Source organism: Neofelis nebulosa, chromosome 3 (assembly GCF_028018385.1).
Source record: "Neofelis nebulosa isolate mNeoNeb1 chromosome 3, mNeoNeb1.pri, whole genome shotgun sequence".
Taxonomy (NCBI): domain Eukaryota; kingdom Metazoa; phylum Chordata; class Mammalia; order Carnivora; family Felidae; genus Neofelis; species Neofelis nebulosa.
In genome coordinates, this window is record NC_080784.1 from 18337757 (window position 1) to 18360984 (window position 23228).

Consider the following 23228-nt stretch of genomic DNA (forward strand, 5'->3'; position numbering starts at 1 on the left):
AATGCTATAGATTGTGAGATGTGATATTGAACTATTGTCTGTTTAGGAAGAAGTTGGCATAATTTTTACGCGCTGCATGAGGAGAAAATAACGTAAACAGAGTGGAGAAATAAAATCCCATAAACAACAGTGATTTGAAATAAAATATCAGGGGTGCCTGGCTGGCTCAGTTGGTAGAGTGTGAGACTCTTGATCTTGGGGTTGTAAATTCAAGCCCCATGTTGAGTGTGGAGATTCCTTAAAAATAAAATCTTAAAGAAAAGAAATAAAAGATCAGTGGAATATAGTCTCTCAAAAGAACAATAATTACTGAGTATTTACAAATACCGAGTCCTTAGTCTTACTGAGTATACCAAACTGTATTCTAAGCAATTTACATTGCAGTAACTTATTTAATCATTAGGACAACCCTATGAGGTAGTTTTTGCTATATACCCATTTTACAGTTTTTTCTATATACCCATTTTTGCTATATACCCATTTTGCTCTATACCCATTTTACTGGGGCAGAGGGAAATTAATAAATTTGCCTAAGTTCATACACCTAGTAAGTTAAGAAATTGGAACTTAAATCCAGGCACTGTGGGTCCAGATTCGTGCTCTTAACCACCAACCCATAGAATGGTTACATGTAATTTTAATGTGTCATAATAAATCAAGAATTATATTAAAATTTCCTGATAGCTTTTAACAATGAGTTCAGGGGGGCAAAGGAGATAGAAAAACATAGCAACTAACAGTAGTAGATAGCAGTATGAAGATTTTATGGCTATGATTTCAGGCCATGTTCAATCGCTGACAAATACAAGATTTGGTTTAAGAAAGGCCTCTGGCGTGTGCAACAAGAACTAGATGTAAAAATATGGACCACCGTCCTCTATGATGACAATGTCATCAATCTACCATTAGCTGGCTAGTCCCTCTGAGCTGCTTTCAGAGACGTGCCTGCAGATTTGTTTAAACCGTGCAGAGTTTTTCATCTGATTAAGTGCGGTCAGCGTAGCCCATGTGTGTTGCAAATTCGTGTATGGTTAGGAAACTACACATGATCACCCTAGAATTTCCTCAGTACCTAAAACCTCTGCCTCGTTTTTCTAGCAATTTTCCTAACCAAAAGGCAGATGCTGTGTGATGACAGCAATGCTATATAGCTATGAATGTTTAAAGTTTGTGTTACTTCTCAAGTAAACTTTTAATACTAGTGATGAAAATCATATAATAAACTTGAAATCTCACCCATCATGGCAAACAATTATTTGCACTTTTTATGTATCGCCCTTCAGCCTTTGTCTTTCTACGAACAGAATTGTATGTTTATAATCTTGCTGAATATATAATTTTAGATCCTGGTTTTTGGTTTTGTTTTTGTTCTACCCAACATTTCCCAGGCTCCTACAATTTTTTTTAATGTTTATTTATTTTTGAGAGAGAGAGAGAAAGACAGAGCGTGATTGGGGGAGGGGCAAAGAGACAGGGAGACACAGCATCTGAAGCAGGCTCTAGGCTCTGAGCTGTCCGCACAGAGCCAGATGCGGGGCTCGAACTTGCAAACTGTGAGATCATGACCTGAGCCGAAGTCTGACGCTTAACCAACTGAGCCACCCAGGCGCCCCCCCAGGCGCCCCCCAGGCTCCTACAATTTTTATAGTTGTTATCACAATGGCTACACAATCAACCATTGAGTTGATTATCCTATTTTATAAAACTATGTTCCAATTGTTGACACCGTTGTTTACATTTTTCCACTCATTTGCCATCAATAACACTGTGAAGCTGGGTTTAGGCCACAGGCCAAATCCTGTCCACTACATATTTTTGTAAATAAAGTTTCACTGGAACACAGCCACACGTACTCATTTGCATACCATCAATGCTGCTTTCTTACCACGATGGCCCACAAATCCTAAAATACTTATTATCTGGCCCTGGACAGAAAAACACTGCCAACTCCAAATGATTATCGTAGTACCCACATTTCTTCTGCATTTTGGTTAATTTCATAAAGGTAAGTTCCTGGGACTGGATTTACTTGGCCCCAGTGTAGGAATGTCATATGGTCTCAAAAAGATGTTTGCTCCTCTGTTAGTATGAAAAAAGCTGTTTCCCTGTATATTTATTAGGTGTTTTTTCTTTGATGAAATGTCTGATCATATTTCTTATATGCTAATCTATTAGAGTCCTACTGCTATACCCACATGTTAATTTGTATGAGCCTGTGGATGATTTTCTGACTTACATTAAAAGAGCCAGCAATAAGATGTGTTGGTTGATAACCAACTGTACATAGATACATATAATTCATGCAGGCATTCATTAAAGCAGATAGAGAAGTCAGCTCATAATAATTATGAATACCACCTTTTAAAGCTAGAATATCTGTGTTGCTGATGTAAATAATACCAGTAGTTCTTTTATGACTCTCTAAATCTGTAAGCTGAACTCCTGTAAGGAAAATATGTCTTCTTTACGTAATGAAAATATTTGCTTATGTAGTATTAAATTTCTCATTTGTGTAGGACTCATTAAAGTAGACACCCGACTCAGTTCTGGTCCTAAATAAAAGAACCTGTTGCAATAATCTTTTTCCTCAAGATGCAAAATGTTGACAAGCTTGAGTCTCTCCCACTCTGGCTGCAAAAATTAAAGAGGGCTGTGATAAAATTATAGACGGCAAATCTCTGGCCAAATACAGGACGAATTCCCCAGACTGAAATGCAGAATAGCCCCAAGGAGAGGGAAGTAAGAAGAATTTACTTACAGTTGTTTATAACCCTAAGGAAGGTTTTTAGGCATGTATCTCTTGGTAATATCTTGAAGATATTAAATCAATGCACTTTAATTTCCCTTTTAATATCATGTTCCCTGCCAGCTTCCTATGTCTACAGATGGGCCTTGAGGCTCAGTGCCCCACAGAATAAGAGGACAATTCTGCCTAGAACAAAGATAGGACTGATCAGCTTTGGTCACAGAGCTGAATTTCTCGAGTATGTAGCTGAGGCAAGAATTTTGAAATCCAGGCTTCGGTGCGAAGGCGATTCCTTTTCTAAGTTTCTTTAGGTGCCATTAACATAACAATGTGGTTGATTATTGTATGCAAAGTGTAACTGGCAATCAGAATTGGAGACGGAGAGAAATGAGAAATACTTCCCCTTTGACCTGAGAGACGAACTAGCTGAGTACAGAAGACAGAGGGCGGTGCGATAGGTATTACCGTTGTAACTCCTCATCCCTGGGAAATACATTCCCAGACTCCTCCTAGTGGATGCCTGAAACCACAGATCGTACCAAACCCTACAGATACTATGTTTTTTCCCTAAACATACACACCCCAGATCAGGTTTAATTTATAAATTAGGCCCAGAAAGAGAAGAACAGTAGCAATGAAATGGAACGACTATAACAATATGCTGTAGTGACCGTTTGTGAATGTGGTCTCTTTCTCAAAATATCTCATCGTCCTGTACTCACCCTTCTTCCTGTGATGCTGTGAGATGATAAAATGCCACGTGAGGAGAGCAAGTGGAGGGAATGACGCAGGCATGTGACGTAGCAGTAGGCGACTGTTGACCTGCTGATGCTACGTCAGAAGGAGGAGCACCTGGTTCTGGACCTCTTTGAGGTGATTGCATGTAACCGCAACAGCAGATAAAGGGACTCCCGGATGGGGCGGGACGCAGCCAGTGGCCGTGTTGAGCGCAGTGTAAAGGAAACAGTGCCTAGTGACCGTAGGAGGATGTGCCTGAGGCAGAGGTGCTGGTTCTCGTGCCTTTAAGGGCCACGTGGGACACCCAGGTGTTCTTCCATGCTTCGAGAGAAGCTGGGAGGGCCTACACGGAGCTCAAAAGGGCCACAGTCTGTGGAGACAGGAGTGCCCAAACGCCACGGTTAGGGCCACGGAACCTAGTAGCCCTTGCAGCTTGACGGTCAGAGGGGATCCACTGCCCCCCCAGCATTCAGAAGCCTAGGGCACAGGTGGAACCATCAGATGATTAGAGATTGTAAGGACCCGAGGGACTCATTTTTCTCAGTCCTCTACACACCCAACTTCTTGGTGTCAGCCAAATGTCGTGGCTAAGAGCATGGGCTCTCAGGTCAGGCTGCCCAAGCTTGATTCCTGGTTCCAAAATTTATTAGATGCCCAATCCTGGTAAAAGTATTCATTTTCCTCAATTCTCAAGTAAAGATAGGGTTGTTATGACAGTTTAAATATTTTTTATAAAATGCTTGAAAAGGTGCCTCACACAGATTAACCCCTCAACTGTCTCATTGATTTAGGTGTTCTTGGGGGAGGAGCTGGGCGTTAATTTGAAAGAGGCTGACTCACCAAAAGAGACCATATAAGCTAAAGAGAACGAGCCCATTTATAATAATTATGTTGATTCCACTCTGCCCAGTGTAAGATTAAAATAGTTACAGGAAAATAAAGAAGTTGCATTTTGTTTGTGTACCTGGGTGAGGTACTTGAGAATTTGTGATTTCGGCACAGAAACATAGAGCCAAGAACCGTCTCTCATCCCTTTTGTGCCTCTCGCCACTGTTGCTTCTGGACCATAACCAACCTTCTAGACCGAGTTATGTTCAGTCAATTTCCCTTTCCACACCTCCTCAACTCCTTCTCCTGACTTCTCACCTTCACAACCTGAAATCTATGATTCCATCTAAACGGCTCCCCAGCATCACCAACGCTGCTTCATAAACCCAGCGAAGAATTTATAAACAAGTTTCTACTCTTTAACCTCCTGCTGTGGACATTGTTGTTGTTGTTGTTGTTGGGCTCTGTGACATGGCTGTTTGTTGTTTTAGTTCTTCCCCTCTAGATGCTTCCTTTAGCCTCTTGTAGCCACTCCTCCTCTCTTGGTTCTTGAAATGGTTTTCTGGTGCCATAGTTGGCTCTTGGTTCTTCTTACTCTATTTTTCCTAGTGTCCAACTTATGACATCAGTTGCTACTTGGGAAGGCAAACACATCTAAATCTGAAATCTGGACTTTGTTTTTGAGTGCAAATACCACATATTTAATTGCCTATGTAATGAATGTTTCTTCTTACTTGGGCGTCCTCAAAGTCAACCTGTCTCCAGCTGAATTCACTCTTCATTCCCTACTCCCATTTTCAAAGTTCTCCAACTGTATGGTAAGTGACATTCAACCCAGAACCTGGTGAGTTATCCTACCTTTCCTCCATCTCCATCAACCCTATCAGCAGCCAATTCTGTGGAGTCTGCCTCTTTGATCCCTTTCCTATCAGACTTTTCCCCTCCAGATCCTATCCTCGGCTTCTGCCTGCTTTGCTGCCCTCATTGAGTCTTGCCTAGAACACTGCAAAACCTCTATATGTTACACCTGTCTTGAGTCAGCCCACCTCCGTTCCGCATCAGAGAGATCTTTGAAAATCTAAACCAGAGCATTTCAGTTTCTTATTCAAACTCCATTAATGAATCTCCATGCCTTCCAGCAATAGTTGTGAGTTGTAAGTCTGAATTTGTCATACAAAATTCTTGTTGGGGCCAATGCCTCATCCTCTAATCTTGCCCCATGGCCACACCAATCCAGAGATTCGGCTCTATCCTGCTACTGAAATTTATGCAATTTTACACATCCGGCCCTTTGGACCTGTTGTTCCATTTTCTTAAATGCTTCCCCTTAGGTAACCACCATACATCTTTCAAAATTCAAATCAGTGTCACCCTGAGTGACCTTTTAAACTGCCCTTAGTTCCATACCTGCTTCTCTACCTGCCCCCTGCTCATTATTCACTCATTGATTAGCTGTCTAGTGTCCTCTATGAAAAACCTGAACTTCTTTAGCTATAGTGTTTGTTTTGTTTTGATGCCTTCCCTAATGAACTTTAATCTTGAGGGCAGAGATTCCTAACTACTTCTTTAGTGCCTGGTAAATGGTAGGCACAGAGTTAGTGTTTATTGAATAAGTTAATGTATGAGTAAATGAGTGTGGCTTAATGCAGGTGAATGGATCTCTGGGAGATGCACTTGTGTGAGATCAAAGACTAATGAACATCTTTACTCTTCATAACCATGGGAAATGGGCAGTAGCTTAAATAGCAGAATAGGTGAATACAAATGCTCTTAACTTATACAAACCTCTTACATCTTATTTATGTTTACTATATCCTCCACATATTATTTTATTGTATATTTATCATATAATTATAATATATGTCATAATTTATTATATTATGGTGCATAAAAAGTATATGTTATTTAACTTATTTTATGTTTAGTCTATAGGCCTTTTTGTAAGAAAAACCCTCTTCCATGTTCCTGTGAATTTATTCTTTATTGATAGATACTCTTTTAGCTTTTAGCCATGTTTCCTCTGGTATCATTCAGTGAATATATAATCATCCGACAAGAGTTTACATGAACCACATATCATTGTGCAACAAATAATAATTGCACAAGCTAACCTATAAATTAGATTTAGACACTAACTAGGATAGTGTCTGGGCATGTTGAGTGATGTCTCTATATCCACTGTTTGGGACAGCCATTTGGCTGTCCTACAATTTCAAATGCCCTTTTCATTTTTCTTAAGCCCCAGGAATTTGGCGTGATTTCATTTTTGGGAGTTGACACTTTATTACTTCCTCCTGGGTTTCTTTCTGTCATGAAATGGAACACTTTTTTTTTTTTTCTCAATAATCCCTCCCTCAATGGCCCAATAAATAAATTGAGAAACTCAACTCTTACAACTTGATGTTCTTTCTTAGGTGTTTTTGGAAATTTTCTTGTTTTTTGTCCAGAGAATCATCCAATGAAAGTGCCTTCACCATCTGGTTCTTATCCTTTTCTCTGGATAGGATATCCAGGTTGGCCCCTGAGGCCCCAGGAATGAAAATAAAACTTCTTCATTGGGCTTCCCCCCAAATTTTTCCCAAAGCTTCAGACAGACCTTCAAGCTGTGGAAATTTGTGGAAGTCACCTCCTTCATTCTTAGAAAACTTCTCTTTCACTCCAAGCTTGGAAGCTTAGACCTTAAATATGGTTTAGTTTTTTCACCTTATGGTATATTTTGGTTAACAGCTATTCTTAGCATTAATTTAGTTTATTTTATCAATTACTTTTCCTTCATAGTTTTGTGTAAGAAACTCTTCTCCTCCCAAAGAGACTAACAATATTGTCCTCTATCTACTACTAAAAGATCTAGAAATTGGCCTTTTGCAGTTAAGTCTTTAATAAATGAGAATTGATTACCAATTACCCAGGCATCATTTATTAATCTCTCCCCAAGTAGTCTACAGGATGTCTGATATCAGTCAAATATCAAGTTTCCACATGTGTGATAGGCTTCTGGCATCTGTTTTCCTTTCCATTGGTCAATCTGTCTGTTTGCGTGCCAGAGTCACATTATCTTTATAACGTCACATTTATAAGTCTGGATACCTGGTAAGGCAAGTACCCCTTATGTATTCTTCTTTAGAAATGTCTAGTCTATTGTAGACCCTTTGGTCTTCCATATAATTTTTAGAATGGGCTTGCAAAGTTTATAGGAAAAAAAGTTTCAGAAGTTGATCTGAAACGGTGTGGAAAGAATTGACATATTTACAATATTAAGTCTTCCTGTCCATGAGCATGGTATTTATCCGTCTCTGTCTTGGATACTTCTTGTACACCTCTGCAAGTTCTCTCATTCTAGACACGGCTGCAGTGACCAATTCCATGCCAACTTCAACTAGCTTCACATATGTGGGTAGGACAGTGCCTCACCTCGCCCTAAACTTCTGTCAAGTCTTTTTGCTTTCTAGGCAGGGTCTTTTTTATTGTAAGATGTTTGCGGGAAACCACTCAGAACATACGTGTCACATCCTGGAAGATGGGGTGGTTCATACCCTGTTAGGCAACGCTTGATCGCTGGAGAATGGGAATCAATAGATGCAACTGCCTTCATTCACAAGGAAGGGAGGTAGTGAGACCCTTTTCATAAAGCTTTTCAGATGACTACATGGCAGTAAATATCCAGTTGCCTATAGCAACAGCCAACTCAGTAATTCAGTAATGCAACTTTGCATTGATTCTGTCTCCTTCCCTGTTTAACTTCCTTTATCCCTCATTCCTTCCTGTAAAATCAGACTAATAAATGACTTTTACAAAAGGCTTTTTCTCAGGTTTCTACCTTTAGGGGGTGGAGAGACCCAGACTGAATCAAACTTCTTTTAATTATGTTTTCTTGAGTGACTTTTAATACAGATTAATAACATTCTATATACATCTCTGTGTATCTTTTGTTAGACTTTTTTTTAGGTTATCATATTTTCTTTTAAACGGTTTTCTCTTTTTTTAAAATATTTTTTTAATGTTTATTTGTTTTTGAGAGAGAGAGAGAGAGAGAGAGAGAGAGAGAGAGAGAGCATGAGTGTGGGAGGGGCAGAAAGATAGGGAGACAGAATCCTAAGCAGGGTCCTGGCTCTGAGCTGTCAGTGCAGAGCCCCATGTGGGGCTCCAACCCATGGACCACGAGATTATGACCTGAGCTGAAGTCAGATGCTTAACTGACTGAGCCACCCAGGCGCCGCTAGGTTATCATATTTTTATTGCTATTGCAGATAGTGTCTTTTTTCCACAATATTTTCTATTAATTACATTAATTGCTAATGTATAGAGATGAGTTTAATTATGCATATTGATCTCATATCCAGTCTCTTTGCTAAACTCTCTCATCCAATTAAACCTATCTGTATGTCTTTTGGGGATTTTCATGTAGACAAACACATTTTTTCTGTAAATAGTGACTCTTCTTTATGCATTTTATCTGCCTTTATATCTTTTATTTCTTTATTTGTCTTACTTCTCTAGCTCCAGTATTGGATAAGAGTGGTGAAATTAGGCACCTGCTTTTTCCTAAGTTTTAAAAGTAGGTTTCTAATATTTTTACTATTAAATATGATGTTTTCTGTAGGATTTTGATAGACACTCTGTTTTTAGGTTGATAATGTGCACTTCTGTTGCATCTTAAAATTTTTTTAAAGTCATGATTTAATATTAATTTATATCTAATGCTTTTTCTGTTTCTCTTGATACAATCTTAATTTAACAAGATAATGATGTTTATACATTTACTACTTTGAAATGAACCTTGCATTTCTGAAATAAGCCCAGTTTGGTCATGGTGTATTATTATTATTATTATTATTATTATTATTATATATAACTGGGTTTGATTTGCTATGATTTTGAATAGGCTGATTGCATCTACATTCATGAAAGAAATTGGCTTGTAATTTCCTTTCTCTTTCTCTTACAGTTATTGTGTGATTTTGTTGTCAAAGCTATATGGACTTTGCAGAATGAGTTGGTTGGTAATTCCTTCCTTGCTATAATGTGAAAGATATTTTTTAAGATTGGAAAGACCTTGAGGACTTGGTAGATTTTGACTGTTAAAGCATTTGGACTCAGTGTTGTTAAAGAATTATTATTATTTTTTTAGCCACTGATTCAATTTCTTTAATTGTTAGAGAAGTCTTTGGGTATTGTAGATCTCCCCGAGTCTGATTTGTTAGGAAAAATTCTCTAGACATGTATTCATTTCATCAAAGTTCCCAAATTTTTTGGCATTTTTTTTTTTTCATATTCTCCTGGAACTTTTGCTATCTCCTTACTTTTATTCCAAACATTTTTTGTGCCTTCTCACCTTTTCCTTATAGTTGTGTTGGAAGTTTATTAGTTTTTGCAAAGTCCAAATTTTGGCTTTGTTGATCTTCTTTTTTTTAAAAGTAATCTCTACATGCATTGTGGGGCTCAAACTCACAACTCCAAGATCAAGAGTTGCATGCTCTACCGACTCAGCCAGCCAGGTGCCCCATATTTTATCTTTTAGTAATTTTGTTGATTTATTATTTTCTAACTCCAAACTCTTTCCAATATTTTGCTAATTTGGGCATGTGGCTCATTAAGTTTTAGCTTTTCTTCTTTTTTTAAATATAATGTAAGCTGGGGCGCCTGGGTGGCTCAGTCGGTTGGGCGTCCGACTTCGGCTCAGGTCATGATCTTGCGGTCCGCGGGTTCGAGCCCCGCGTCGGGCTCTGGGCGGATGGCTCGGAGCCTGGAGCCTGCTTCCGATTCTGTGTCTCCCTCTCTCTCTGCCCCTCCCCCGTTCATGCTCTGTCTCTCCCTGTCTCAAAAATAAAAATAAAACGTTAAAAAAATTAAAAAAAAAAATATAATGTAAAATGTTGTTATTTTTCAAAGTACCATTTCTGCTATTTCCACAATACATCTCAATTTTGAGCCTTTTAAGTATCTATTCTGATTTCACCTTTGACAACTGAGTTCTTTGGTAGCGTGTTTGACAAACTGGCTTTTTTTTCCTTTATATTTCGTTAATGACACCTAGTTAATTTGCATTGTCTAAAGTGAAAGAGCCCATAACATAAACCAATATTTCAAAATTTTTGAGATATTATTTATGGTCAGTTACGCAGTGAATTTTGCATTGCGCATGAGAAAAATACTTATTTTCCAGTTTGGGGGTGGAGGTTCGGTTAACTGTGTCGTACATTCTTTTCCATCTTAATTTTTTTCTCTCGACCCAAGTGAAAGAAGTGTGTTGAAACCTCCCATCCGATGATGGCATTACCAGTTTAATCCTATAGTTCTATTAAATTTCACCTGCTATATTAGTAGATGCGTATAAATTTATAATTATCATTCTGGGTGAACTGAGACTTTTATGATCACATAATGACCTTCTCTATCCCTGAAATGTTTTTTATCTTAATCTATTTTTTTCTGATAATGTCTTCTTTAGTTTAGAATTTAAACGGTCATCTTTTTCTTCATTTATAAACTTTACATGTCATTAGGTTATAGGTATGTTTTTTTTTCCCAAGCAATCTGGCAATCTCTTTCAACTGCCATGTCAAATTTATTTACATTAATTTTCAGTATATGTGCTGTCGAAGCGAGCACTACATTCGTTTTCATTATGGATATTTTAAAATTGCTTTACTCTTTTTTTAGGATTTCTAGAGTCCCTGCTTCTTCTATATTTCTTGTTAGTTAAATCAGTTAAATGAGTTATTTTTGAAAATTAAACACCTTATTTCTATTATTTTCATAATTACTTCTCAAATATTGCCATGCATAATAAAATAATCCCATTCTCAGCGGATTAGAACAATTTAACAATTTAACTCAAATGACCTCATTGCAGCTTTTATTCTATTTTGTCAAAATTTTAATTCTCTTTTTTAAAACCCCATAAACTTGCAACATGTTTTATAGAGACAATACCTCTTTGTATTTATTCACATATTGACTTCTCTTTTGCTTCCCATTACTTCTTTGATCTCAGACCATCCTTTTGGGGTAATCTTTCTTTCTCTTCAACTATCACTTTCCTTTCTTTTTCAGCATAGATTTGTTTGAGGTTTAAAAAATTTCTCATTTTTTAAAATCTGAAAATGCTTTCATTTCACCTACGGTAACTTAAAAAATTTATTGATGTATAAGTCATATGTAGTTAGGCATATAAATTTTATATATACAGCTAAATAAATTTTGCACATATAAATATATCCATTAAAATTTTGCATGTACACATGCACACGCACACACGCACACGCACACACACACACACACACACATTTAACCACCCTCCAAATCAAGATATAGAATATTTCCAACCACCTGGCAGGCTCATTCTTCTTGTTTCCATTTAGTATACTCCAAAAGTACTGTTTTGACATTTATTATTGTAGATTAGTTTTAAAACTTCACATTAAGATAATTTTATAATGTATACTCTTTTTTTTTAGTATGGCTTATTTTATTCAAAATTTTGTCTATGTGATTCATTCCTATCATTCCATGTAGCTGTAACTCATCCCTTTTCACTGTTGTACAGAATTGCATTATATGCAACTGTCATACTTTATTCATTCTATTGTTGATTGATATTTGATTTGTTTGAACTTCTTTGGCTATTATGAATTAAGTTGCTGAAAACTTTTTCTATATATCTTTAGGGACCATAAGCCCTTATTTCTTTTATGTATATATTTAGGAATGGAATTGCTGGGTAATAGATATAATAGGAAAGGAGTTCTTAGTTAATATATTTAAATATATATAAATATTTTATATATATGTTTACTTTTAGTAGGTATTGCCACAGAGTGTGCTAAAATTATTATACTAACTCATATCATAGAAGCAGTAATAAGAGTTTAAGTTGGGGGTGCCTGGGTGGCTCAGTTGGTTGAGTGTCTGACTTCGGCTCAGGTCATGGTCTCGCAGTTCGTGAGTTCGAGCCCCGCGTTGGGCTCTGTGCTAACAAACAGCTCGGAACCTGGAGCCTGCTCCGGATTCTGTGTCTCCCTCTTTCTCTCTCCCCCTCCCCTGCTCACGCTCTGTCTCTCAAAAATAAAAAAAATTAAAAATAAATAAATAAGTTTAAGTCATCTTCTTACTCTTGCCAACACTTGGCACTGTTTATCTTTTTAATATGCCATTCTGATATGGATGTGGTGGGATTTCGGTGTAGTTTTAATTTGCATTCTCCTAGTAACAAAAGATTGATGAACATCTTTTGTATTCTTAACGGCCATTTGGAAATTCTTTTGTGAACTGCCTGCTCACATGTTTGCTCACTTTTAATTTTTTTCTTATTAATTTATAAGTTTTTTTAATATATCACCTTTGTTCTTAAAAAGCAATTTTGCTGAGTACACAATTCTCACTTGAAATTTCTTCATTTTTTTTTTTAATTTTTTTTTAACGTTTATTTATTTTTGAGACAGAGAGAGACATAGCATGAATGGGGGGAGGGTCAGAGAGAGAGGGAGACACAGAATCGGAAGCAGGCTCCAGGCTCCGAGCTGTCAGCACAGAGCCCGACGCGGGGCTCGAACTCGTGAACCACGAGATCATGACCTGAGCCGAAGTCGGACATTTAACCGACTGAGCCACCCAGGCGCCCCAAAATTTCTTCATGTTTTTATCCTTAATGGCTCATGGTCTCTAGGTGCTGGCTTCTTTTTAATTTACTTTGGTATGCAAACACCGTGTTCTGTTTTGTGAATTGCGAGCTTCCATGATATTTATCTTACACATTGTTCTTTTCCATCCTTTTTAGTTCCTCATTCAAACGATCCAGTTAGACACATACAGACTTCCTTCTATGCTTCCTATGTCTTAACCTCTTTTTGTGTCTTCCATCTCTGAGACTCACTTGTCTGCATTCTTCTTGATTCATAAGCTTTTTTCACCCCTAGTCCACTGATCTCAACTCATCTATATCTGTTTTCTATTTAATCTGTCAAATGAGCTTTTAATCTGATTTTTTTTATTTTTTTATTTCTATAATTCCTTCTGGAGCACTTTTCCAACATGCCTGGTAATTTTGGTCTTGCTCAATAATTCAAAACAAGTAGAAAGAATTCTAATACTCCCATACCTGAAGACTTTAAAGGTCTAAATTGGCTGTTTCTGCTGACTTCAAGGTGATTTTTTTCCCCACGTGTGTATGCTGATCTTTCATTGTAAATTCATGCTGTCGATTTTACTCCAGGGTAACCTGGGAGTTAAGAGAATTTAACTGACAGTTAAACTTGCTGTAAGACATATGGAGAAGCTTGCTGGGATTATAGAACATGTTCTTTTGCAAAATCTGAAACTCACTAACGTATCATGTAACTTTTTTTTTTGGCCTGTTTACTAAGTGCCAGATGCATTATCTAAAGTTTCTCCTGAGAGGATTTGCATTTGCTGTTAGTAAGATTCAGGGGGCACTATACATTCTAACTTCTTTAGAAAACACATTCTCAAAATGTACAAGGTATGTTTCCCTCTCTCTCTCTCTCTCTCTCTGCCTCTCTCTCTCTCTCTCTCTCTTTCTCAGTTTAATATTATCTAGACCCTGCCAAGTCCCGTGGTTCCATCAGTCCGGGCTTCAGCCTCCCTACCGCTGCCATGCTGGTCTAAGCCTCATCCTGGCCACAGAGATGAACCGGGCACCTGCAGGCAGGTTAACACTGCTCTTCTCTCGGCCCCTCACTGACCACTCCAGTTTCCTTTCACTTTGAGGGGTTTGGGGAACCTCTTGGAGATTTCTTTTACCTCTTGTGAGCTCAGCAATTACTCTTTATGCAGAATTCTTTCTGCTGCCAGAAAACAGAAGTCATCCTTTTCCCAGACAGATTATAAAGAGGCCATTTTCACAGTGATCTACAGTTTCGAATGGTGCTCTGTGGAACCCTCAGCGCCACCTTGGTGGGGACCGTGGTAGTTGATGGGGAAGGAGATGAATATGAATGAGGTGGGAACAGAGAGACAAGAGTCCAGGCCCTTTAGCCCTGGCTTTATGTAGCATTTTTCAATGTGGCCTGCAAATGGGATTCTAATGACAGAAGGGTTCCAAATCTTTAACATTTACCCAAATCGAATGATTTCATTATTCCCAGTTAAGTTTATCCATTCCACACAGCCCTAAAAGATTTGGGGATGATTTAATGTCCTTTAGGAAGTACAGGTTTTTAATGTCAAAATAGTGTAAACACACAGAAGCAAAAGAAGAAAAATCTAGCATAGGAAGAAAGAAGTCACTGCCTCAGGAGAGAAGATCATACTTTAAGGGAAGATTGGACAGAGAATTGATCAGAGTGGGTAGATTTTAAGAGACAATAGTAACAATAATCACATTAAACATGTCATAAACCATGATCTTTCTCTGTTTAACTTTGATTCATAGGAAACTCTTCATGCCATCAGATTCATTTACTCGTGATATTACAAATATATATTGAGAATTGCAGTTTGTTCAAACATAGTCTTCTTGGAGATCTGCCTCCAGGTAAATTGTTTTGCCTGATTTTCATTCAATCCATTTTTATGAGTCTGTACTAAGTCAAAACACATACTGGAAAAACAATTATATTAAAGTCAAGATTTGTATCAAAATATCACCACGTCTCTGAGAGTGCTAAGCTTGCTGTAAGACATGTGGAGAAGCTGGCTGCAATCACAGAACAAGTGCTTTTGAAGGATTCTGAAAGTTACTAACATATAAGTCTTCTTCCGTGTTTTGTCTTTTTTTTTCGGTGTGTTTCGGAAAACAGTGTGTTTACTACGTGCCAGATGCATTATCTAAAGTTTCTCATCCAGTTGTATTTAACACTTACAACTATTAAATTGTATACACTTCATTTAAAAAGAAAACTGGGTGAAAAGAAGTTCAACAACTTGATTAACGTCCTGTAGATTGTAAGTGGTGGAACTAAGTTTGAAACTCATGTCTGGTTCCAAAGTTCCTGTGTGTGCGTGTGTACATATATGTATATGTGTATATATATGTATAAAATTTACGTGTACATATGTGTGTGAGGGTGTACATATAAGTCCATACTGCTTATTCTGGAAAAACCATTCTCAAAATGTAGAGGATGCAGGTTTCTCTCTCGCTTTTCCTTAGTTAAATACCGTTTCTTTGGTCATCGTCACCCATGAATGTGGTTGTCATGATTCAAATTTCACAGTTAAATAGCATTCTTTTGCATCTTATTTTATAAGATTTCTGCTACCGTAATAGTTTTTTGTTCATAGAAATCTTGTGAGATTAGTTAATATTGCTCTTTATTTTTTTTTAAGTTTTTTTTTTAACGTTTATTTATTTTTGAGACAGAGAGAGACAGAGCACGAATGGGGGAGGGTCAGAGAGAGAGGGAGACACAGAATGTGAAACAGCCTCCAGGCTCTGAGCGGTCAGCACAGAGCCCGACGTGGGGCTCGAACTCACGGACCGCGAGATCATGACCTGAGCCGAAGTCGGCCGCTCAACCGACTGAGCCACCCAGGCGCCCCGATATTGCTCTTTAAATAAAGAAAACAGAAAAAAATGGTTTGTGTGAAGTCACAACAGAGACCTGACTGAAGTCGAATCACATTAATATCCTTGGGGAACTTCAGAGCCATCTTCTTACTGTAAGTTTCTTACGTTAAAATGTCAAGGAAAACCCACTCTTGAAATTATTTATGTTAGATAAGCCTATCCTTTTAGATAGAAGAGTGGGATTTCTGATCCTTTTTTGGTGCTATCTTTAACAGCTCCAAAAAACCTTCTTAAGCGCATATCATAAATACTTGCCCTTTCTTAGGACTGTCAAATATATTTTATTAACTGACTCCAGGAGCATGTGGATAAACTCTGCATAATGGCCAAAGAAGCACAGTGAATTGTTTTGAAAAGTAGAATGAAACCTTGCTGTTTTTGCATAGCATCTTTTCTTTGTCCTGTATTTCATAGTTTCCTGATCTGTATATTAAATGAGAGAAAGGCATTGTAATTTTGGTGAGGTCAACACTAGGATACATAACTATGCCTTTTTAGTTCCTATGGTTCATATTGATAGTTTTAGGTGCTTAAGGGAAGTGACAAAGAGCTCTCTGGTTATGTCATAAAACTAAAACTGCCTCTATTTATGAATTAACTACTTAAATACTTAAAGTAACTTTAAATTAAAAAAAAAACAAAACCTAATGGTCCTGTATTTTATAAACAAGTAAGAAGAATACAAGAAGAAAGCAAGGTGAGTGAAGACGTTATTTGACCAAGAGACGGAAAACCAATGCCTTGGTTAAACCACTTAAGCCATTTGGCACTTCTTATCTTTTCGGAACAATGAGGAGACTGTACCCCAATAATCAGATCTTTTATGCTGATGCCTACAGCTGGCGAACCATTTATACAGATGTTATAGGTAAAAACCCAGCAGCAGCAGACTGCTCTACTTGAAGTCAGAGTGTGTGTGTGACGTATGTGTGTGGAGAGTGTGTGTGAGTGTGCCATATGTGTGTATGCGTGCACACGGATGCGCATGCACAGTGTGTGTGTGTGTGTGTGTGTGTGTGTCTGCGCCTGAGCCCTGGTCTGAGCCCTTTCCTGCAGAGAAACTGCCACAGCATTCCTTCTACTTGCAGGACTTTAATTTGAAAATCATTATTTAGAGAATTTCTAAAATCCAGCTCTGTTATTTTATGAATTCTTCTTGGTTGGTTAAAGAAGACTCATGTACTTGTCTACAGTTAACATAAATCTCGAGTTGCCGAAAATATTTTGCTTAGAAACTAGCCGTTGTGATTCCTCGAGTATAATGTGAGGCAGTTTTTGATATTCATGTATGCGATATATTCAACTATAAATCAGAGAATACATTAAAGAATCTTACATTTTCCTATGGGAAGAACTTTAAAATCATAGCTGAAAGGCCAGGAAAATAGGAGTGGCTTTAGGAGTATAAATGAGGCTCACCGTAATTATCACAATCAATTACACAGTTCACGTAACTAAGGAAAAGCATGTGGGGAAAGAATACATCTTACGTGGGGGGGAAAAGGAGAAAAGAAGAATGCATTTCCCCAGAAGAGAGAAGGGAATAATAATGAGTAGTTTGGGAAAGTTATTTGTTATAGAATCAAGGCTAATATGCCAAGAAAGTGGAACCACAAAGATTATGCTCTCTGGTGTCAGGCAAGCTGGCTTCGCAGCACACTGTGAAAGGGTGCTGTGGTGAACATCTGCTTTCAACAAAAAAAAGACAAACGTCATGGTACCAACAATTCCAGGCATCTTACCAAGAAGTCTCTTTGCTCAAGCTAATTTATGTGAGATGCTCATTTCCAGTTTCTGCCGGAATTCAAGGCAGTTTGTTGGTTTGGTCAGCGAGCCGATGGCATTGGCAGATCAGATGTAATCAAACGGGTTGCTGTCCTCCCTGCGTGCACGGGAAGGCCGGCTCCTCTGAAGGCCTCCAGGGAAGCTCCTGGGTACATTGCAGAACGACACCCAACAGAGAGAAGGGCTGCAAGACCGAGCACAAAACCTGCAGCCTGGGCTTTAGAGATGGTTTAGATATTTTAAAAACACACTCAAGGCTTTTTCAGTCTATTCAGCTTGCATTATGCAAGGAGGCAATTAGAAACCTGGTAGCCGATTTCAAACTGTACTTCCTCTACTCCTAGAAGAAGCTCTTCTCACACAAAGCCGCATTCTCAGACATCCTCGACAGTCATTCAGTTGGCAGTAAGGGCCACATTCAGACGCTACGGAAACGCATTTAGAAAACTAGGTGAGAGAAATTGTGCCATTTTGCAAGGTTAACACGGTACTGAGACATGAGTATCAGATAAAATCTTTAGCACACTTAAGGCTTTTGTTGCTAATGCACCTGTCTCAATTCTGCTGCCTAATAACACATGCTCAGACGGTCCGCTAAAAAGACTGCAATGACGATATTAGTAATCAGTCAGCACAACTATCAGGATGCTCTTAGACACTGAATAGCAATGCAATCAACTTGCAACTAAGTCTACAGAACTATCTACAGATAGTTGATCTAGAACTGACAGTAAGAAGTCAGACCCATCACAAATGAGAATCCCCAAATTCAAAAATGCTGTATTAATATTACCAACAGGTCCTGGAAGGTAAGAATATAGATGAAAGAACATTTTTCTAAGCGGCTCTGGAGCAGTAACCTGACACGGAGACAGGGGATTCACTGCATTTCGTGCAGCATCGCTGAGTACAGTTTGTGAAATGCAAAGAAACAGTAGCAGAGGAACCACCAGGACGCATGATAGTAAGAAACAGAATTTCCAAGTGACTCGCGATAGAGAAAACTAAGTAAGTTAACAGGCTAATTGTTTTTTACTTGTGAAATTTGCCATTTGTTTGAATCAACAGAGATATTTTACTCATTATTCTAGATAGTCCAAGATACCTGTGGAACTTATAGTTGATGCCCTCCTGCTTTCTGGAGCCCATATAAAAACCCTTACCCCTAGCTGCTCCTGGGGCTATGCTCTGTAGGATACTCCCACCTGCCAGCAGAATATGTCTTTCTCCCTTTAATCTATCTATTGCCAGTTCCCCCACCCACCCCAAGTCAGACCTAGATTGGTGGAGAAGTTTTTCCTTCTCCCAACTGCCGCTGCTAGGCACGAACACCGTGGCTCGCACTGCCAAGATCGACATCACAGGACACCGGACAAAGCTGTTGCCTTTGAAAGCAGGTGTGGCCGCAGCGACTACTTGCCCCTCACGGGCTGGCAGCCTGTGCCTAGCTCCTGCCTTTTCATGTCCTCAACTGCCGCTTGAAAGGCAGTGGGTCTGTCTGGTGGGTGGAGCCCCCACCGTGCAGGGTGACCGCTGGATGCCAACCCCCCAGCCGCCAGGGCAAGGTTTGGGCATTTTGTTTCAGTATTAGTAACTGGACCCTCTCTCAAAAGGTTCTGGATACCTCTTAAAGAAAGAGAGTTTTTTGTTTTTTGGTTTTTTTTTTTTTTTTTAACCTTAAAAGAATAAAACAACTCTCTGAAAACACCGTATAGGCTTTGAAATCTACCAGGCTTCTTTACCTGGATTCTAGGGAAGAGCAATTTTTTTTTTTTTTTTTGTCTTTTGGCCGCACATTTAGGAATGCTCATTTCCGATCGTAGACCGGACACAATTTGAGGCATTAAATCTGCGACGTGGCATTTAGCCCTACACATAATTCATGTGTTAAATACCTTGCCTATTAAGTGCAAAGTTTACACGTCACGACAAGATTGCTCTAACTGCCAAATTAGAAGCTCAGGGTGCTATGCTCCAACAATTTTGCCTTAAACATCATTACCAGTAATAATCTGTGGGATCGGAGTCTGGCTGGATGTTTGGCTGGTGATGTGTGAGGTGGAAAGGAATACAGCTGACCGCTCATCAGCTCAATGAGCTAAGCATGGCTAAGCAGCAGAGACTTGCTTTTATGAGCTTGTCCAGTATAGGTCTATATAATTTTTATTTAGCCATTTATGAGTCAGGAGACGCAAGGCTGTCTAATTAAAAATGCCCTTCTGTACAGGCTCTTTTCAGACCCAAACCACACTTTCATACAAAGGAATGCATAAATATACATGATAATTGACTCTAATGACAGGAAAAGAATGTGATGAAACATTTCCTGATAAAATCTGGTCTCAGGCATGCAAAGGGGATGAGGACTCCTCTTCAGTCACTGTGATTTACAACATAAAGGGAGAAATTCTAAAGGGTGAGGTAATTTTCCTCTAAATGCAGAATATATGTATGAAGAAAAGCAGAGGGCCTTTGTGTTATCTGGACAAGGAAAAATTATAAATATTCCCTAGATGGAAAAGGGAAATCCCATTTGACAAGCCAGCCTTCCTTCATGGCCTTTTTAGTTTCTAGGTACCTAGTCAATGTTTCAATTCCTCTTACAAGTTCGCCGTGCTCCTGATTACAGAGCAGTTAGGCTTTGTAAGCAACGTGAAAAGGACATTGTTTCTGGGCTTTCTTCCATTGTTGTTTTAGAGCATGCCTCTAGACACACGTCCCCTATTCTATTATGAATCTGGCATTCTTCAGAGATATGGAATGCAATTATAATGACCAAAGATCTTAGTGTTTGAAAATGAATCTTTAAAACTAGACACAGTTGTTAGAACACAATGGCAAGGCCTTCAGTAAACATTCCATGCATCTTGGAGGTAGTGGAATTTACAGAGACCTCCTTGCACACATGCTATATATTAATAAAGCCCAATGTGACAGTTAGCAGAAAGATAGTTTATCTGATTTCTTATCTTATAGGCATTCACTGTTGAGCTTCTCACAGAAATAGCTTTAGTTCTCTTAGGAATAGAAATTGAGAAAATACACAAACAAATAAAACCCTAAAGCAATAAACAAATATTTCATCTGATTCAAAAGAAAGGATTTTCACAATCAAAAGAATCGTCAACAGAGTAGCTTGCTACCTGCATGAATAGCGAGCACCTGACAGATTTAGTGTTTACAATGCACATTATATAAGAAAAGCAGGCAAAATCACATGTTTTACACATTGATGTGCTTCCTTTGTAACAATGGAAGTGGTTTTAGTAAAGGATATGGAAATACTCTTAGCTGATTTAAAGGATATGTTTTCAAAGAGTCCGAATTATTTACTGAAACACAGTTCTTAAACTAAGTGATGGGACTAGTGGCTCACAACTGCACCAAAATAATGGATAATCTTTTACAAATATCCATGCAAGTTAAATATTTATTCTGTTACAAATTTAAGAACCAGATAGTTATGAGTTTTTACTTTTTATTTTTTTAAAAAGTGTACTTATTTATTTTGAAAGAGAGAGCACAAGTGGGGGAGGGGCAGAGAGTGAAGGAGAGAGACCATCCCAAGCAGGCTCCATACCATCAGCCCAGAGCCCACTGTGGGGCCTGAACCCACGAACCTGTGAGATCATGACCTGAGGCAAAACCAAGAATCTGACACTCGACCGAATGAGCCACCCAGGTGCCTCCGATAGGACTTTTTAAATAATGGCCATCTACAGCCTCAGAGACTCTGTCTTACACTTTAACCTGCTTTTCTCACCTTTTTCAACTTAAAGGACTCTGCCAACTGAACCCTTGGCTTTCTGGTTGACACAGCAGGCTCCTGCAACGTGGCAAACAGGGTCCACTGAGCTCGGAACACTAGCACAATGGTCAATCTGTTGCCTCACAGAATTACAGGGGGAAGCTAGAGGTAGAGAATGTCTGTTACCTCCCTTCCTCCTCCCTGTCTCTCCTACTCCACCGCCCTGTCTTTAGATTTCCACTGGTCCTCACTTTTTTCCCCTTGACTTGAGGAAAGCCTTACGAGTCAGAAAAACCTTTCTGTGACAGCATACCTCAGTCCTCGTGGAGGACAGCTTGCATCTAAATAAGATTTTAGGGAGGGGGGGAACCTTTTAAAGAAGGTTTCGCTAAAGGAATCTTTCTTGGCATCTTTTGACTCCCTAGCCCGTCACAACACGTTTCTTTCCTCGTTTTCATTCATTTACTGAATTGGGCTTCCTCTGTCACCGTTTGGGGGCTCCTCTGCCCACATGTTATACGTTGGCATCCCTAGTGTTCTTTCACTTCCTACTGCCTGCTCTTCTCCTTCCAACACTCTCCCTAGTGACCCCATCCATGTTCATGGTTCCAGACACCCACCTGCCCTCCAGTCAACACCTTTCTCCTGAGCTTCAGATTAATATCCAACTCCTTTCTGGAAATCTTCATGCCATGAACTGAATGTTTATGTCTCTTTAAAATTCAGATGTTGAAATCTTAATCCACAGGGTGATGCTATTAGAAGGTGGGGCCTTTGAGAGGCTAAACCCTCATGAATGGAATTAGTTCCTTTATAAAGGAGGCCCTACAGAGATCCCTCTTTTGTGCTATGGGAGGTCAGGGTGAAAAGACATGGTCTATGAACCAGGAAATGGGCTCTTACCAGACACTGAATCTGTCAACATCTGGATTTTGGATTTCCTAGTCTCCAGAACTCTGAGAAATAAACTTCTCTTGTTTATAATCCACCCGGTTTATGGTGTTTGTTATAGCAGCCCGGAAGGACTAAGACACTTCACCTTGCTATCCTTAAATCATCTTAAATGCAACTTTCTCCAAACAGAATGCTTTGTCTTCTGGACACCCTTGCTCTCCTTCTGCTGTCAGTTGGTGGCATCTACATGGTCGCACAAGACAGAAAACTGATTGACAGCAAAACCTAAACCCAATTTTCAACTGAGCGAGGGCTCCTGGCCAAAGGGAGACATGGGAACGCCACGAGGGAGTAGAGAATCCCACCTCTTTGTTTTTGAATTTGGGTTTCTCGTTCCAAGTTCTGCTTGACTGCCATGGAGGATGGCCTTGAGTCCAACTAGCTCCCTACAACGAAAAGAGACCTGGAGTGGTAGAGAGAATGGGAGTTTAGTTTTTGTGGTGAAGTGAGGCATATCACTTAGTGGCAGTTGCCAGCAATAGAAGAGTCAGGGCCTGTGTGATGGTGCCACGATGACTTCAGTGTCCCAGGCTATTGTATTTTTAACTCCTCCATCCTTAGCAATTAGTGCTTATCCTCAAGGTGCACAGAAAAGGCTGCTGAAGCTCCAGCCATCATACCCATGTTCTCTTTAGAAAAGAAGGGAGAGGAACAAAGGAACTTTCCAGCAGCTGTGTCCAATGCATTTTTCTAGCTTTTCATTGGCTACTTCTAGAAGGAAAAGTGGCTGGAATCTTTTTCTGTACCTAATAATGTACATGTTCTATTCAGTAAGAAGATGACTTCATGGATATTAGGTAGGAAACTAGCAGTATCTGGTACTGGGGATTCTAAAAAGAGCTTGAGCTTTTAAAAACATGTAAATGTTTGTGTCCCCTAGATTCATGTCACTGGCCAAAGCC

The 23228-nt window shown here is 39.0% G+C and overlaps 1 long non-coding RNA gene across 4 annotated transcripts in view; it reads right to left on the reverse strand.

Moving 5' to 3' along the window:
- Nucleotides 1–21499, reverse strand: part of LOC131506428 (uncharacterized) — a 124463-nt gene extending 102964 nt beyond the window's left edge. For all 4 annotated transcript variants that reach the window (XR_009258929.1, XR_009258926.1, XR_009258927.1 and 1 more), the window contains exons 1-2: nt 21388–21499; nt 13410–13529 (exon numbers count right to left, since the gene is read on the reverse strand). This is a non-coding gene — a long non-coding RNA (uncharacterized LOC131506428). The remainder of the gene's footprint in view (nt 1–13409; nt 13530–21387) is intronic.
- Nucleotides 21500–23228: the final 1729 nt, after the last annotated feature.